The sequence below is a fragment of the Pelodiscus sinensis genome, chromosome 13, assembly GCF_049634645.1.
Source record: "Pelodiscus sinensis isolate JC-2024 chromosome 13, ASM4963464v1, whole genome shotgun sequence".
NCBI lineage: Eukaryota > Metazoa > Chordata > Testudines > Trionychidae > Pelodiscus > Pelodiscus sinensis.
In genome coordinates, this window is record NC_134723.1 from 36763154 (window position 1) to 36772336 (window position 9183).

Sequence of the window (9183 nt, forward strand, 5' to 3'; positions counted from 1 at the left end):
CCTATTAATTTCATTTGGTGACCCCTAGCTCTTATGGGAACAAGCAAACAACTTTTCCTTATTCATTTTCTCCACACTAGTCATGATTTTAAAGACCTTTATCATATCTCCCTTAGTCTCCTCTTTTCTAAGCTGAAAAGTTCCAGTCTTTTTAATCTCTCTTCATATGGCAGCTGGTCCAAACCCGTAATCATTTTTGTTGCCCTTCTCTGAACCATTTCCAATGCCAAGATAAGTCTTTTTTTTAATTCTCCCCTGCCCTCAGGTGCCTAGTAAGTTTCCACCACTCATTTCAGTTTTTTGCTGGTCTTTTCAGGCTTCAGAATTCCATGTTGATGCATTTGGCTTCTTTCTCTATTGTTCTCTAATGCCTCTCTAAGTCACTCTCTTTCTTTCTTGCTATCTGGTATACACATAATCATTTGGTATGGAAGTCATGTTGGTGGCATCCTTAAAACATGTCCTAAATATGCCCATTCTCTTCTTACCATATTTGATGCTTGGAATGGGTTTGCTCTTCTTGCAATTTCTGATGTTGCAAGAAACTCCTTCCAATGGATGTTGACCATCTACTGGAAGCAGTTAGTGCCAGTTTTATCTGTGATGAGTGTTTGAGTGTGCTTTGCCTAAAAGAACAAGGAAAAATTTGGTGCCATAGGAAAATAACCTACGATACATCAAACAAAGACTCAAGCATTTTGGCTGTCTGTAAATTTCAGGGATCATATTAATGCAACTTACTCTGAATCGAAAAGATGCAGTTGAATAGCTCAGAAATTGCAATGGTTGAAGAGCAAAATACAGAGCACAGAGAAGCCTAACCCTAACCATTCCAGTACTACATTTCTATGACCATGTCTACAGTGGCAAGTAGTGAAAGTATTTACATTGCAATGCAACCTTTGCAGGGAAAAACATCCAGTTTTGGTGACAAAAAACTTCCACTTCTGTGTGAGATACTTTTGTTTTTTCCCCTCCTTTTATTATTGACAAAGAGCCAGTGTGTTGACTCTACTGTTTGTTTTGTCAAGAGAACTGGCTTCCGTCAGTATCCCACCATGCGTGCCCTGATGGCTGTGCTTAGTGTTTTGTGATCTCTGCTGCCCTGCAAGCATGCACCCCTCCCCTTTCAAAGCTCCAGGAAGTATCTGACAGTTGAGTGAGCTCCTCTATTTGGGGAACAAAACAAATAATTGGAATGTGCCTGTTCTGCCCTGCTAGGAATACAGTGGCAGGCAGACTGCTGTGCTGCTTTAACATTCCTCAGCACGGAGAACTCACAGAACTACATGCATCTGATGAAATGGGTCTTTGCCCACAAAAGCTTATACTCCAATAAATCTGTGCCACACGAGTGCCTTAGTACACACCAGCATATGATGGCTAATCTAGACCCTGCTGATACACATGGAAAGTTCCCTGTGCACATGAATGTTGTCTTGTTTCAAACAGTGCTGCACTAGTGTGCACACGGGGACTTTCAGTGCATGCTAGAAGGGTCCGCATTCAGCCAGTTGGTGCACATTCAAATTTATACCCGCTGATGTGCATTGTGGGGACAAGCCCTAAGCAAACAACTCAAGTGAGTTCTCCTAGTTGGGAAGTGAGTGAGAGATTGCTGTCTTTTCTAGCTTCAAATAGTTGGAGGCACCCAAGTACTATGGTCTTCTTCTGATATGTGGCTTCTGAGGGCACAAACAATGAATCAGGTGTTTAGTACATGAGGTAGCTGTTCTATTGCAGCAGCTTCACATGGAGACATCAGGCACATCCATCTACTATCAAGACAATAGAGAAGGCAATCCATGCTGTTTGCTTTTGAGCTCCACAGGAGGGGTGCTCAAGAAGACCCATTGGTAAAAATGTATGTTAAATTACCCTTGACCACAATGTATGCTGTTGTCACAAAGAAGGATCTTGTGGTTCACATGGTTGTTCTGAGGGCCATGCAAGAGATTTTAGGTAATATGACTGCCACTGTAGTTAGATCAGACATACAGATAGAAAGACAAGCCTGGGGACTAATACAAGTTTAATGTATTTATTATAGACTTTAGACTAGATATATCCAATATCAGAGAACCCTAGCATTAATCTCAGAAAGTTTTTAGAAAAACCTTCTTCCCCAAAAATAGAAAGAAGTTTAGCAAAAAATTCAGAGCTATTACTTTTTTTGACATTCCAAAATATTCTTCTATTTGGAGTCCTGGAAAATGAATATTTACACTTCCACATCCTCTCTTTCCTTTTTTCCAATTAATGGCACCTAAAATTCCCTATTTCTCACCAAATATTTTCTTTTTTTCTATTTTTTCTAGTCCAACTTTTCAAAATTTCTTCAACTATGGACAAACTCCACAGTGACAAAAATTAGTTCCACCGCGCCCCCATCCTCCTTTTTCCAAAGTTGTGTAAGTTTGCAGAACTTCCTCAAAATGTAAGAATGAATAATCAGGAAAAAGACTAGAGAAACCCCTATGCATTCAACAGGAAAAGGGCAAAAAGTTCAAATTTTGGAAATTTCAATGCTTTCATTTTTTTGAAAACCAAATTTTAATTTCAATGTTTTCATTTTGTCTAGAAATTTCCTAGTAAAATGTTTCATAGCATGTGACATTGTAAAACAAGTAATTTTTGAATAACTTGACTGCCAAATAGTGTAAACAAACAGTTTTGGTCAAAATATATTGGCTAGCTCTAGAAATAGCTAATTAAAATGAATGCGAACCAGGCATCCAAAATCTATAGGTGGCTTTAAAAGAATCTCATCCAACATAGGCAATAAGAATTATTTTTAGTGTATCAGAAGGAACTTTTTTAATTTCTTAAAGTGAAAGATAGAAAAGGAAAGAAAAAAAAAAGACTAAAACATCCCCAAACAGAAAAAAATATTCATTTAAGGGGAGAATACATGTTAAATTCTTCTCCTTTCTATGGGTGTAAATCAATAGAGGCATCACTGAATAAGACCCAAGACCCCTGATTCAAGGACTACATTCCAGAATCTCATTGTTCCGTTAAACGTTTCAGACGTCACTGGGAATGGTAAGCCATTTGAAAATTGGCCTCGGGATATACAGAGTGATGATAAGGGAACATCTGGAACAAAATTACATAAACAGCCCAGGGGGAAAAAGAAGAAGAGTGAACATTAGATCTATTTGTAAAAATGCTTGTGTTGTGGAATAATCTCTTTCCAACATACTGGCAGCCTTCTGCTCTGCATAAAACAGAACTCTAGAAAGCATGCAAATGCTTTGAAGGATGATTAAACAGAGACGTGAGGTGAGGCAAGTTTAGTAGCTTCCCATTCTAAATGCTTGTCCGCAGCCAGGCCTGCCAACAGGGGCAGTTGCCGCTGGGCCTGGCAATTCAAAGGGGTCTGGGGCTCCGGCCGCTGCACTCCGGCCAGCACTAAAGGCTGAGGGGTACCGCCACACTTCGGGCAGCGCTGAGGCCTGGCGGCACTTGGACCCACCCATTCTGCCCTCAACCCTGCCCCTTCCAGGAACAGGAGCGGGGTCCTCCACCTTGCCCAGCGGCCCACAGAAGCTGTCAGCTCCACAGGCAGCAGCAGAAGGAAGAGTTTATGTAGAACCCCCAGGCTATGTCTACACTCGCGGCTTCTTGCATGAGAAATAGCCTCATTTGCATAAGAGTGGAATATCGCTGAGCCTCATCTGCATACCTAATGAGCCGCCATTTTGCAGAAGAAGCTCTTGCACCAGAAGGAGCTGTCTACACTGCCCCTTCTTGCTCAAGAAAAACCCTCTTGCACAATGCCGTTATTCCTGAAAACAATCGACATAGCGGCATTGCACAAGAGGGGTTTTCTTGTGCAAGAAAGGGCAGTGTAAACAGCTCCTTTTGGTGCAAGAGCCTCTTCTGCAAAATGGTGGCTCATTAGGTATGCAAATGAGGCTTGGCGATATTCCACGCTTAGCCTCATTTGCAAATTTCTCACGCAGGAAGCCATGAGTGTAGACATAGCCTCAGTGATTGGGTGAACAATTGTTAAACTTCCATGGAGCTATTTAGGCTGGATAAACTTCAGTACACAGTGACACTACACATCCTCTAACTGGGAAACTAACAGTATAACCTGACAATGCTTCCTTTAATCCTTTTGTGCCAACTGTCTTCACCCTGTTACTGACACTGACTGGCCTACACTGCAGGGGGGGACAGATTTAATGGAGTGCCACCAGCTACTATCTACCAGTACCATCTACTATGTACCATGCATCTCTCCAGTCTGACCCACTGATCGAAACACCCCCCAGCTTTCATACACCTTCTGTTTCGAGGTGTGTGTGTGTGTGGGGGGGGGGGGTGAAATTAAACAGCAACAAGCCTGATGCCTGTGTCTGGTTCCCATTCTGAAGGAAACAGATGCTCTAGGGTGACATTTGGCATAGCTATGTCAAGCTTTCAGATGCCAAGACAATTTCAAGGGTGAGCCAAACTAATGTGGAGAAATATGGGGATCTGCTAATCCAAAGGTATGTCAAGAACAATAGATACAAGGAGTGCAATGGTGCAGCTGGGAGAAAAAGTGTTAGGAACAGGCCATCTTTTCACCCGGTGGATTCTGGACGGTTTCAGGTTGTTGTGAGTGCAGCCTCCAGAATCCTTAGATTGTTGCTCCACAGTTCCAACAGCCCAGAATGCCCATAGTACCATGTGCTACATCCCACCCTTTCTGTCCTCAGCCACACCCTGGACCATTACTGTGGATCTATGCAGAACCGGTGCAGCAGGAATTCTCCCAGCTGGCTGGATGGCCCCTCTACACCAATAGAGGTGTATAAAATGGGCCAGGCTAGGGAACAGAATCGGCCCAAAGGAATTGTTTGATTCGCAGACTGATCCTGCTATTTTCATTGTACTTTGGAAACTACCAATGCATTAAAGGATGGTCAATAGCTGCAGCGCATGAGCTTCCCCCTCCATCGCTGAGCAATGAGGCAACCACTTAACTTCAGTTTCCCCCACAGGGCTTCCACCATTCTGTCCACTCTCCCGTGCTTTCTGGATTGCAGAGCCTTATCCCTCGGGTTAGATTTCTTATGGTTATACCCCTTCTAGGACACTTGAATTCACGGGTGGTCAAGCACCAGGTTGTGTGTTCAAATGCTCTCATTGCACAACAGCCTAATGTCAGTCTTTGCTTCACCCATGTGATATCACTGATGCTTTGCTCTCTTTTCTGGAGACCTCCAAACAGAGCACAGGCCAAATTTGGATTCCACACCGTGGCTAGCAGAGTCCAGAACTGCAAGGGGGGCAAGGGGAAATGGGGTAGATCACCAAATAGCCTACTAGGGACTGTTGCATCAGCCAGAGTGACCCATCCTGTTGGTGCTCAACCAGTCATGCAATGAAGTCCTGCAAATCCATGATTCCCTCGGGTGGTCTTGGGGTCAGCGCCAAGTAGGTAGTCTGTGGAGGGTGCGCTTTTGAAAGGAGCCCTGGATGGGTACCATCCTCATGGAGACCCTGGACCTGGAGTAGGCAGGGTCTGATTGTGGATGCAGGCTGGAGTCAGTGTAAGCAGAAGGAATTTAAAATCCCAGAGTAGGGGCAAATTCTCAGTTCACACCCCCTAGCTCTGGCAGCCCCGCTTTGGTACTAGGCTGATATTGAAGTGAAGGTGTCCTCCTGGACATGCCATAGAACAGCTCTGCAGGCACCCTGTGGGGTCACAAAGAGGAGAGGAGCTATGTGGGAGGAGAGTTGCTTGCCCCATCACCCAGCCCAACCCCCCATCTGAAAGCTGCTAGAATCCCACATGCCCCACTCCACCATCCTCTCACACAGCAGAGCCACACGCTGGCCAAGGGACCCCCTGTGGTGACAGAGGCAGGAAAAGGCTTGACCCACAGAAGGGATCATTCCTACACTGGGACAGGAAGGACAAAAAGAAGCAAGTCCCCCCCTGTTCTGACAGCAGGGCCAGATCCTTTCCCAGGCATGCGTTAGAAGGTGGACCAACTGCATGCTAAGCAATGAATAGTCTTTTCTGCTTGTTTAGCTGCTGGGGTCACCAGAGGGCACGTGCCCCCACCCTCCTAAGGTATCAGGTGCCAAGCAGCTGCTTGCTTACTGCATGGTCAGAGGACCTGCCAAGAATACAGGGACATTGTCCCTTCTAACCACAGGGGTCTGAACAACCAGCCTTTTCCTGAAGCTATGCACTTATGCTGCATTCGTGAAGAGAGGTTACAGGGGAAACTGTGCTGTTGGTTACACCTACACCAACCCCAGCCTCTCTATCCCAGAACAGAATTAGGCCCTGAAGTCTATTACACAATTGGCTGACTATTGCTCTTCTTAAAGAAGGAAAGAAAAGCCAAGCAGGACACTCAGCGGCCACTTGTTGCTTTGCTAATTGGAAAGTGGAAGAATCAGTGGGCTGCCCAAGCTAGGCCACTGGTGGATGAACTCATCGGCATGAGGAGGTACTCGGTCTCCATGCAGAAGCATGCCGGCTGCCTTGCTTACAGAGCGTCTTGCCCGCTCTTTCTGACACAAGCTATGAGTGATCAGAACCAGGCGCTGAGCAAAAAACAAGGAAGAGGCTGGAGATAAAACAGCACATTGAATGTAATTCACCGATACAGTGCCTCAGTCTGTCTTAAATACACTGTGTGAGTTATCAGTGTCATGGCTCCTTCCCCACTCTGGCATGATAAATGCAGAAGTGGGGGCCAGCAAGTGTACCCCAAAGCCTTATCTACCAGGCTTTGGTATAAAACTTCCCCCAAAATCTTAAAAACCTAGATCTTGGGAATAAAACTTCCGCTGCCACCACCCAAATGTTGCTAAAGAAACCAGGGGAAAGATCATTTGGGAAATCTCACCCGTAAAATAAAAATCAGGGCACACAATTAACCAATGCCAGGTTAATAAAAAGAAAAGAAAGAACTTTTATTATTACAACAATATTCCTGTTGCAAGCATAATGACTAGATAGGAAGGTAACAAAATATACTCATGGCGAAACTCCATGGGCCTAGAACTTAATTACAAAGAAAAGCCAAAACATCTTTTAAACAGTGGCAGATCTCAGATCCCATACCCAATCCTTAAAACAATAAAACCTAACGAAACTACCTAAACTTTACCCTACTTACAGAAAATGAAGAATGGTGTCTTGGAGAGAGAGAGAGAGAGACATGCTTGTCCCTCTCTGTAGCTGCAGAGAACTCAGAGACAAAAGGGAGAAAGGAAAAAACCCAAATTCCTTTGTCCCAGTTTGAAACTCCCACCTACATTCCTATTGGTCACTCCACCTGGCTAGGTGTAGTTAACCCCTTAATCCCCAGGCTGCTGGATAACCTTCATAATCATTACAATCGTGACTAACTCATTGAAATAAAAATGGGCCATTTTGGCCTACTTTCAAGTCCACCAAGAGTTAGTGGTCAGGATGGTTACCTGTGACCCTGCCTGAAGGCTGCAGCTGTTCAATCTCTTCTAAGAGGAGGAATCTTTTCTAAATTAATCCCCTATAGATTTGGACCTTCTGCACTTCCATATTATGGCTATTCCAGAGGTGCATACTTTCCCCCATGAAATATAAAACAAATGAGTTTTGACCTCAAGTAGTCCTAGACGGTTGCATGTAGAGAGAGTTGATAGGGAAAGTCTAGATGAAGCACTGTGCTATCAGGCAGAAGTGAAGGGCAAAATAAGACTCATGAAACACTAAACCAGGCTCTTGCTATGAGCAAATTGCAACAACTGACCTTGACTTCTCATATGCAACATTTTCGTCAGTCTCGGATGCAGAGTTCGCATTGCACTGTAAGTCAAGAGGTTGAACCAGACCATGACAGACTGTGTTTAGCAGCAAAGAGAAGCAGCATTAGTCTGAAAAAGCTAGGCAGACTGATTCAGAGATGCTCAACCTTATAGGCTTCCTTGAAAGTCACAGCCCATGGTAGTTACAAAGGCTGGAAGAGCAGTGCAATGGGGAGACCATGCTCTTGATTGCTTTAACAGTTAATTGAACAGAAGTGGTAAATTATTTGCTATCACCAACTTTAATTACCATGGCCAATGGATAGAAGCTGATGAGTTTTCCACTAGCCTTTCCCTACAGCTACTTTCTCTGTAAAAATAGGCTGGATGGGAGAGGCAGGAACTGCACTTCCTTTAATGTTCAGGGTCAGCTACATTTTATACAATCGCTCTTCTGCTTTTCCTTCTGAGCTCTCCAAAGCCAAAGGGAAAAGAAGAAAGAATCCAAGCCAAGAGTGTGATCCTGCATATTCTTCTAGACTGACTCTTCTTGTGCGTGCTTGCTCTCACAGGCAGTCCCTGGGACTTTGTAGGTAATACAGATTGATGAGGCCCTAACTGCCATTTCAGATCAGTATTAATTTCAGTGGGAAAAGTTCAGGAGTGCTGAACACACTGTTCCCATTAAAATCAACTGGGACTGCAGGAACCGAGTACGTTTCAAAATCAGGGCAACAGCATTTAAGTTGTGTGATCAAGTGCTAATCTTTAATATAATACGGTACCATTTTCTACAACCTCATAATATTTGCTTCACTCACCATTATGGCAGGCCAGTATATTTTGTTGATTAGAGGCCAGATTTCCAAAAGCATTTAGGCACCTAAAGAAGCAGGTGGTAGGATTTTCATAGACATCTAAGGAGGTTAGGTACCTCATTTCCACCAAAACCAGTGACAGGCACCAAATCTGTGCAGACATCTGAAAAAATCCCAGTAAGTCCCTATGAAAAGAGGTGAAAATCCCTTGAACATTCTGGCTCATGGGGGGGCTATGCAAAGCCCAGGGAGGAATGATTCTCAGACAGCTTTATAGGAGGCTCTTAATTTTCTCTTCCCTATGTGGTAAGCAGAAGGGATGTTAAAATGGTTAAATAGTTAACCGTTTTAACCTAGATCCCACCCACCGGCCCACTGCCTGACCATGCTGCAGCCATGAGATCACACCTCTGGTTCCACTGTGGCTGTGAGGTCCCACCCCAGCTGGGATCCTGTCACCCATCCCAGGTCATGATTGCTCTGTCCTGTGTGGCTGGCTGAAGCCAGAGTTAACTGGCAAGGGACAGTTAACATCCCTGGTATGCAGTAGCGTTGGTGCAGTGTCAGTCTCAGGATATCAGAGACACAAGGAGGGAGAGGGAATATCTTTTGTTGGACT